The following is a 9,602-nucleotide window of genomic DNA, read 5'->3' on the forward strand; positions in this document are numbered from 1 at the left end:
GGTGCCACGTATTGCTCTGATCTATACAGATATTTTGATGAATGTTAAGTGTAAAATCATGTAAGATAAAAATACTTATTACGGTAATTATTATTAATTTTTCCTAATGAGGAAAAAATCTATCCATTTAGTATGTACACTCTTGTCATTGGCTTAATTTTGAGGAAAAAAAAACTAACTAATAATAAATTAAAAATTGCACCAATAATTATCTTATTTCAAGTTAAGCCAAAAGCCATCCTCGCCTGCTTGTATGCTGAAAGGTTTCAGGGTTCGCTTGGTTTCGATCAAGCTTTCTCAAATTGAGCTACTGACGCTGTTTAAAAGAAAAACAACACTGTTACAATACTGTATGTCAATGTTCAAGTCCTCATCCCACTCACGCTTATCTCCCACTCTGGCCATGTGGCCAGTGTGTATATACCGGAGTCCCTATGGTGCTCCAGCCCTCCCCCTCACTGCAGCTGTGAACTCTAAGGCCAGATCTTCACTGTATGGACGAGCAGGCTGGGAGTCATGCGATCAGGGAGAGATGGTGAGTCTAAAATTGATTTTACTTCCATTTAATCCAAGCATACACTTCTGCTTTAAAAATAGATTTGTAACTGTTTTCTACATGTAAAGCAAACTCTTATAGATAACATTTGAAAATAAAATGTTAGAAGGCTAACTTTATATCTTGTCAGCCTAAATAAGCACGCTAGCTAGTTTTACTGGCAGCTTTCAACAGTTAACTCAATAAAACCAACATCTCATCTTAGTTTACAGTACAATTGTGAGTCAGTCGTGGTCAAATGGAACCTTAGTTTAGGACAGTAGCAGGTGTGGTTCTCAGGACCAGGCTCAGCCATTTTGTAATGTGCACATGCCGTGACCTTTTGCCATTTTGCAACTTTTTTACTCATAATGTAGTGTGTGTGTGTGTGTTGGGGGCTTAAAACAAAAAGTATAAATCAAGAGATGGCTGCAGTAATGTTAAAATGCACTGATACTGAGCTGAATGAAGTGTACCACAACATGTGTCTTGCAGTCAGAATCAGATAGTGCTGTGTGTGGAGGTGTGGGGGTGTTGAGTGAGAGGGAGTGGTGACTACAGAAGGAGAGGGGGCTGGGGAACCATCTTCCAGAGAGATAAATATGTTGTACTTTAAAGATTTTCCCATAAAAACCATCCTATCATGTTTTCTGACTAATATTTGACAGTTTTGTAGTGTTAATTGGTTTATAAGCTTGTATTGTAATCTGCTATATTTATTTATTACACATATGAGCATAATGTATGGCTTAAGAAAGATGTATAATGTTGAAAGCCCCTTTAGACTCAAAGTTTTCAATTTCGTCCAGACACAATGGAAGTAAAATTTTTGTAGCTATTAATTTTATTGAAAATATGGACATACAGTGTTATACTCACCTCTGATGGTGCATGTGATACGCACTGCCTAATCTACTGTTAATAAACTGGAGAAATGCAGCTAAAATGTGTGACTAATATGATATATGATATGACTTGCAGGAAGAAGATTTGACAACCATTCATGGTCACCGTGACAGCCCTTTAAATTCTTCAGGTCGTAGTGATAATTATGACAACTCATAATAATATGAATTTGCACTTAATGATCTCTTTTTTGGTCATTTTGCTGGGTACACATTAAATGTCTGCTATAGAATGTTTGTTTGGAAATATTGTCATGGAAATCAGTGTTGGTTTGGTGCATGAGACTCAGAAAGTGGATGTGTTGCATGGCAAAAGGCTTCGATGTAATGTGTATTCCACCTGCAGTTTTGTTGATAAATCCAACTTTCTGAGTCTCATGCAGGGTTATTCTGCCATTATAGAGCTTAGGGGCAGCGCCAAAGCATATAAACATAAAACAATTTGACATCATCTGGACTGCAAACATAGACTGTATAGAAGCCGATGAACAGGAGGGGCTCCTGCTTGTTGTCTTCTGGACACGTGGCTGTATGATGGACACAAACAGTGTTACAACCAATACACACACACCATGCATGTTGCACACGCAGCCCCCAGGTACAGCCGACACATTAGATAGTGTGTGGTGGAAAAAGAGAGGGACTGTGAGTATAAAGTTAATAATCATTTGCATAATAGATGTGAATGTAGAATTTTAGTCTGTGTACAGTATATCTGTTGGTAATTGCTACAACTCCTCAAGACCAAAGCCAAGTTCCCGTCTCCTGCTTGCTACCTGCTTGGTTTTAAAGTGAAACGAAGGTTGAACGGGCCAGAGCACTAGAGCTGCACAACTTTAGCTAAGGTTCACTCACCAACCGGTGGGCTGACCTTTAAGGTGGACAAGCTATTCTCATTTTAGTGACAAGCTCCTCCAAGTTTTGCTTCTAATGATCCTTCCCAGCTGCAACCAACAACAACTTCGGCTAAGCTTTTGCAAAATAACTGTTTAATGACATCACCAATATGCAAATGAATGTGTGGACGTCATTGCACCTAAGCGCTTGGAAATCTCAGGGAAAACCCTGTCATGCACTGTCACACATCAAACAATGCAATGTATGGAAACATCCTCAACATTCTATGGCTGCCATCTTATAGTTTACCAAATGAGATTACCCCTGATGCTCTATAACGTTTCAATTTGATCTATTTAAGTTCTGTTGTAAACATATTTATCTCCCTGTCATATCTTTACTAATGACTATAACCCCATTAACACTCTCTGACAGTGCCTTGAAGAAATAGATACTTGGATATCACAGAACTTCCTCCAGCTTAACAAAAAATAAAACTGAGGTGGTAGTTTTCGGAAAGGAGGAAAGATGCAAACTTTCTACCTTGCTTGAAAGGAAGGGCTTAATAGCAAAGAAAGTGGTAAAAAACAACCTTGGTGTCCTTATAGATAATGATCTAAATTTTAGCAGTCACATTAAAACAGTCATAAAATCATTATACTCTTCATCTTAAAAATATCAATAAACCAAAAGAATATATTTCAAAGGAGGATCTTGAAAAAAAATCATACATGCTTTCATTTCCTAGTGGGATTGATTATTGCAATGTGCTGGACTCCCTAAAAAGACTTTAAAAACCACTCCAAATGGTACAGAATAGTTCAGCCAGGATCCTTACTAAAACAAAAAGAACAGATCATGTCTTAAAGTCCTTACACTGGCTCCCAATTTAATACAGGAATGGATTCTAAGACACTTCTGTTAGTTTTAGTAACTAAAGGGGATGGGACCAAACTACCTGCATGACATATTCCAACAACATTATCAACCAAGACAACCCTTAGATTAAAAACATTAGCAACTACTACTGAAACCTACTGTCAGAACAAAACGGGGAAGCAGCTTTTAACCACTATGGTGTCGATCTTTGGACCAGCTTCCAGAGGACATAACAAAAATCTGAACTTGGAAATTGAGATTTTCACTCATAGAAAACATTCTCACAACCTTGATCTGAATGTAATAACACTAATTCACAAATGTGTAGATTTATTTTACCATAGATACAATGACAGTAGCAAATTTGTAATGCAACGTTTACTGATTTTTATATATTATTATTATTTATATTAAAACAATGATGGGTAAATGTTGCATTACAAGTTTGCAGCTATCATTGTATCTGTAAAATCAATCTACACATTTGTGAAATTCTTTGTGTGAATATTTTTCAATAGGTGGAACATTTTCTCTCACGCTTTTGCACCATATTTACCTTCATAGTCATAAATTACTGCGGCAAGGCAGAAACATTAGCTATTTGTTTACAATGTTGTTTTCCCTGTGTATGTATTTTTAAAGTGGAAAATGTAAACAGACCAACAGCTACCTGTAATGACTTCCTATAACTGCACCCTCAATAATAATGTGATCATCAGCTACAAGTTTATGAGAAAAGTTCAGCAGCATCATAATTCAATTCAATTTTATTTATAGTATCAAATCATAACAAGAGTTATCTCGAGACACTTTACAGATAGAGTAGATCTAGACCACACTCTATAATTTACAAAGCCCCAAAAATTCCCCCAAGAGCAAGCAGTTCGACAGTGGCGAGGAAAAACTCCCTCTTAGGAAGAAACCTCGGACAGCACCATAAGAAGAGCTGTAGCTAGTAACATTAGCATTATGTTTTATTATGCTTAGCAACTGTATTTATTCAGTCACAGCATTCTTGCCATTGGCCCTCATACATGTTATCGGTTCATTATGGCTGCTGCTTAAACTCACGCCGTAAGTCAACTAGCCTGCAACACAAATCAAACAGCCTACCTTTCTGTCATGCCAATGTAAACTTCCTACTTTTCAAGCAAACACACCTAGCAATCTCTTCCTCTCTGCATCATGTTTTTATTGAACAACATGGCATCATGGACTGGCTTAAGTGGGCCATTGCAGGATGATCCAGTATTTAGCCTGAGTTGTAGGTTTCATATTTTTTCCAAGTAAGGTTTTGCTTTGTGTAAGTCATTGTATTGTAGATTTTGTTTTATAAAATACACGTGTTGTACATAATCTCAAATAATAATAAGCCTACATGAATCCCACTATAATATGTCACATTTTCATCATTAGGTTAATCTGGAAAAAAATGCTTGTTAGGCTTTATCCATCATCATCATCAGTGTCAAAGATTACAGCTTTTAAAAGGTCACCAAAAGGTAGAGTAGAGTCAGTCAGTTTAGCAGGTTATACTAGGTACGTTAGATGTGGTGCATAGTAATACTAATATGGAATGTAGTGGGAGAGGAATTCTAAAATAAATTAGTTTTAACAGAACAATTATCAATAAGTAAATGGCATACATTTATTTTAACTAACAACAATAATTGTTTGCTTTGTATTTAATCCCCAGGAAATGGACCAGAGCTCTTCTGACTCTACAGTGATCCTTGAACTAAGTTCCGTCCCTGAAAAGGACATAAGTGTTCCTGAACTCAAGAGAGCAGAAAGTGTATTTGTAAGTTCACATACAATCCAATGCACAACTTGGTCTGACAATAACAGTAGTGGGGGAAATTGTATGGTTTTAACCTGTTAAGTCCGACGGACCTGGTACCGGTTCCACAGCACTAAGTGGTCGCAGCTATTGTAAATTTGTGCTTGTTTAAAACTCTAGCTTAATCACAGCCAAAACATCTTAAACTCTAGACCAATACTTTTCTTAGCCATTTTCAGAAAATATACAAATTTGGCTCACTACCACTGATGGGATTTGCCTCGCCCGCCTGCCTTTCTTAAATTTGGTATTTAATGATATGGCATTTTTCTGTAATCAATAGTATTAAAGGAGAACTCCTGGCAATTTTTATATTAATCTTGCTATACCTACTGTATGTGAGTACCGTCGATAGCAAAAAAAATGAGCCGATTCGGTGCTAGCAGCACGGAGCTAATACAGCTAACACCCAGAGCTCTCACTCAGCTAAAACGGCAGTTTTGGGGGCATAAGATAAAGAGTGCCTTTGTGCCTCTTAACAGACACAAAATGCAATTAAAACATCTGTACAACATGAACAGGGCCCTTACATGACAACAAGATGCATTTAGCAATTTAGCCAATGTTTAAATTCACCTACCCTGTTAGCTGCTAGCTGCCGTCTGGGATGAGTGAGTGTGTTCAGCCAGGCTTTGGTAATAATCATCACGCAGCAGTTCTGTGTGTATTTGTAGCATATATATCCATTTTTGTGTGCGTTGGTGAGTTGGAGTCTTGCCAGTGTTAATTGTTGTGGTTTCCTTAGCCGGGCTAGCAGGCCCGGCCGGCGTCCCTGCTTCTGCTTCCTGCCCGCCCTCCTGGCTTACCGCGGCCGACAACAATCCAACGAGCGCCCGCTGGTCTGGTGGATGTCCTCCAGAAGACCATTCAAGCCTTCGCTGCAAAATATTTTATTTCCCACCTCAAAAATGTAGTAGTAGTACTGTAAATGTACTGTAGTGATTATGACCATATTAGTGACTATGTAACTACATGGAAACGGACCAAATTATGTTTGCCTTGTACAGTAAAATAGTGTTACAGACGCGCTGAAGTCCCGTTTGAATTAAGTTGTAGCAGGAAAAGGTAAACAGTGTGCAGGTTGGAGGAGCGTCGTGTGTGAAGAGTGAAGAGCGGAGGCGTTCACAAAGGAAGAAGCTTGGAGTAATGTAACTATGGAGCTAGAGCTAGCCTTCAGTAACGCTATTACTGTACAAGAAACAGGCATCATTTGGCCCGTTTCCATGTAGTAACATAGTCACTAATATGGTCAAAACCACTACAGTGCTCAATTACCTATTTTTGAGGGGGAAATAAAATATAAATTTTATCAACAAAGGCTTGAATGGTCTTCTGGAAGACCTCCACCAGACCAGCGGGCGCTCACTGGATTGTTGTCGGCCACGGTAAGCCAGGAGGGCAGGCAGGAAGGAGAAGCTGGGACGCCGGCCGGGCCTTCTAGCCCGGCTAAGGAAACCACAACAATCAGCACAGACAAGACTGCTACTCACCAACGCTAGATGGATCACACACAAAATGGATATAAATGCTACAAATACACAGGGAACTGCTTTGTGATGATTATTACAGAAGCCGGGCTGAACACAAATGCATCTAGTTGTCATGTAAGGGCCCTGTTCATGTTGTACAGACATTTTAATTGCATTTTGTGTCTGTTAAGAGGCACAAAGGCACTCTTTATCTTATGCCACCAAAACTGCTGTTTTAGCTGAGTGGGAGCTCTGGGCATTAGCTGCAGCAGCTCCGTGTAGCTAGCACCGATTTGACTCATTTTTTATTTTTCGTCAGTACTCACATAGGTATAGCAATCAAGATTAACGTAAAAATTGGTTTTGGACAATGATTTACAAAGACAAAGGTAATTGTGAATTTGCATGTGAGCTTAACTAAAAGGGATCTGGTCAGCTATGTACAAATGTCTCATGTTATTTAAGTAGTCCTATGTGATATAAAGCTGATTTTGTAGTAAGTAAATGAAACCGGTACTTACTTGCAGCCAGATCAAGGCTAAAAAAGGAAGTGCAATACCAACCAGGTGGTTGGTAGAGCATTGCTTGGGTTTTGCTAAGTAGTTGTTAGGGACTTATGGGGCTGAAAAATTAATCAAAAATATTATCAAAATCACAATATGGCCAAGTGCAATATGTAGATTGAAGAAACAGAGATGCCCTGGCCTACAAATCATGTTTTTCAGATATAGGAAAAAGACCCCAACAAAATATTACATCATCATGAATTTTTACTTTTTAAGTAAAAATGTATATTGTGGCAAAAAAAAGAAAAGCTTTTATTTTTTTTTCTCCATATAGAGACGGATTGTATTTAAAGTCCCGCCCACCAGGGGACAACAGAAACATGAGTAATCAGCAGGAAGAATGGGAAGACCGGAATCCTGACACTAAACTAAAGTTATGTCCAACATTACCTGTGTTAGCTTACCTTACAGACTGTAGATAGTCTAAAACTGACATTTGGATATTTGACTTGTTAATAAAATGCTTGCTGCAAACGTAACATTGGGCATATTGTTAGCTTAGTGTCAGAATCCCACAGTCTAACCATTCTCTCTGCTGATTCCTCACGTCTATATCCACTTTAGTCATCATAAAAGCTCAGTTTTTCGGTTCCACAACTTATGAAAACTTAGGTTCTGGGTTCTATACATTGTTGGTAGTAAATATCACCACACGGCAGCTTTTAGGAATGTTTCGGTTTGCCAGCAGACAAAATTGAAGATGAGGCACCTTCATCCAATACAAGTCGATGGAGAGCAGAAAGATGTTTTCCTCTCTGGTGGGAGTATGACGCTATGTGCTGTGTCTCTATTGTGCAGCCCTAGGTGGTTATGAGGTAACATCTAGCAACCATCTAGTTGCCATCTAGTCCCCCTTGTAACAACCACACTTTTACAGTTTTTTTTCAGTCTAAATGACTTATTATTATTATTATTATTACGCGACAATAGAAACCACCTAGTTACTACTGTCCAGACACCCATCATTTTAGATTTTTAATCTTTAAACTCTGCAAGCAATTTTATATTGATTGGCCTTACTTCTTTGTCTAAGGTTCATCAACAATGGCGAGAAGAAGTGGAGCACGAAGGAGGTCCAGGCTGTGGAGAGCAATCTCATGGACAACATCAACTCTGGCAGGGTTCCTGGTAAAGCCCAGTGTGAAGCATCTATCAAGGGATCCTCAGAGGTGCTTAGGGGAAGGAGCTGGCAGGCAGTTAAGTTCTATGTGAAGAACCGCATTGATACTTTAAAGCGTCTAGAAAATAACCAATGGAAATCTAAATTGTAATCACTGAACATAATTCTTTTTTGCCATCTAAGTACTTCTACAATCCCACAACTAGGTACAGCGCTTACTTGAATTCAGCTCATATCTGAGCATGCAACGACATTTTATTAAGATTGTTAAAGCTCTTTTGTTTTCAAATTTAATATGTCAACATGCTCTGACTATTATTTCATTGAGTGATGTCATTTACATTTTTATCCTAAACAACATTGTGGTAGTCGGTCATGGGTGGTTGGAGAAATGGAGGTAGAGAGAGACACAGGTTGTAGAGAGAGAGGAAAGGTTTGGTGAGAGAGACAGGTTTGCAGGGAGAGAGAGACAGGTATGTAGGAAATGAGAGAGACGGGTGTGTAGAGAGAGACTGGTATGTAGAGAGACAGGTATGTAGAAAGGAGAGAGACAGGTATGTAGATTAGAGAGTGAGACAGGTATGTATATTAGAGAGAGAGACTATGTAGGGAGAGATAGATGGGTGAGTAGAAAGAGAAAGTGTTCCTGAACATTTTTTAAAATAAGAAACAGAGGTAAAGAGAGAGAAACACGTACAGGGAGAGAGACAGGTTTGTAGAGAGAAATCGAGGTCAGCAGAGACAGACAGGTTTGTAGGAAGTAAGACAATAAGGTGAAGGAGAAGGAATGATCATAGCAAAGAGCCAGGACAAATTAATTTGTATATGGATGAGTTGTGATAATAAAGTTAATCTGCAATGTAAACACCATTGCTTCTGTGGCATTTCCTGAATGAACCAGAATATATAAAGTACTACAAGTCAAAGGTTGGTTGTAACAATACCGACAGGAAACGAAGAAAAATTAACAAAACAAGTACAAGGTGCAGGCAACTGCTGTCACTCACTGTCCCTCAGTTTATGGAAGCAACACAGACTGCTGCCTGCTCACAGCTCTTAGTGTCCTCTCCCAGTAGGACTGGTAATATAATTTAATCTGAGAGCTATAGAAAACATTTTGGTTCTTATATATATTCATTGGAAATATAGTTTCCAAATGTTTATATATTTGACATGTTAAGTGAGGAAGTTTGGCTCTGTTTTAGGCTCACTAAGGGTGCAATCAGTGGACAGCCTTTGCTCTACAGGGAGCCAGGTTTTCCTTTGTCACCTGTTTTCAATGGCAAGGCTGTGCGCACTCAGTCTGTACTGTGCCGATCCGTAACCATGCTCAAATAATCTGCTATGGTGTCCTGTTGATTTAGAGCAACAAAACATGTAGTTTTTAAACAAAACTACATCATCTATTGGAAAATAGATGATGTAGTTTTGTTTAAGCTGTGGTGTAATCT

At 38.7% G+C, this 9,602-nt stretch overlaps 1 long non-coding RNA gene across 1 annotated transcript; it reads left to right on the forward strand.

The window, feature by feature from the left end:
- The first annotated feature begins 1,444 nt into the window (after nt 1-1,444).
- LOC120548056 lies at nt 1,445-8,085 on the forward strand. Its single transcript, XR_005637135.1, has 3 exons — nt 1,445-1,571; nt 4,853-4,957; nt 8,065-8,085. It is a non-coding gene; the product is annotated as an uncharacterized LOC120548056 (long non-coding RNA).
- Nucleotides 8,086-9,602: the final 1,517 nt, after the last annotated feature.

The sequence above is a fragment of the Perca fluviatilis genome, chromosome 19 (assembly GCF_010015445.1).
Source record: "Perca fluviatilis chromosome 19, GENO_Pfluv_1.0, whole genome shotgun sequence".
Lineage (NCBI taxonomy): Eukaryota > Metazoa > Chordata > Actinopteri > Perciformes > Percidae > Perca > Perca fluviatilis.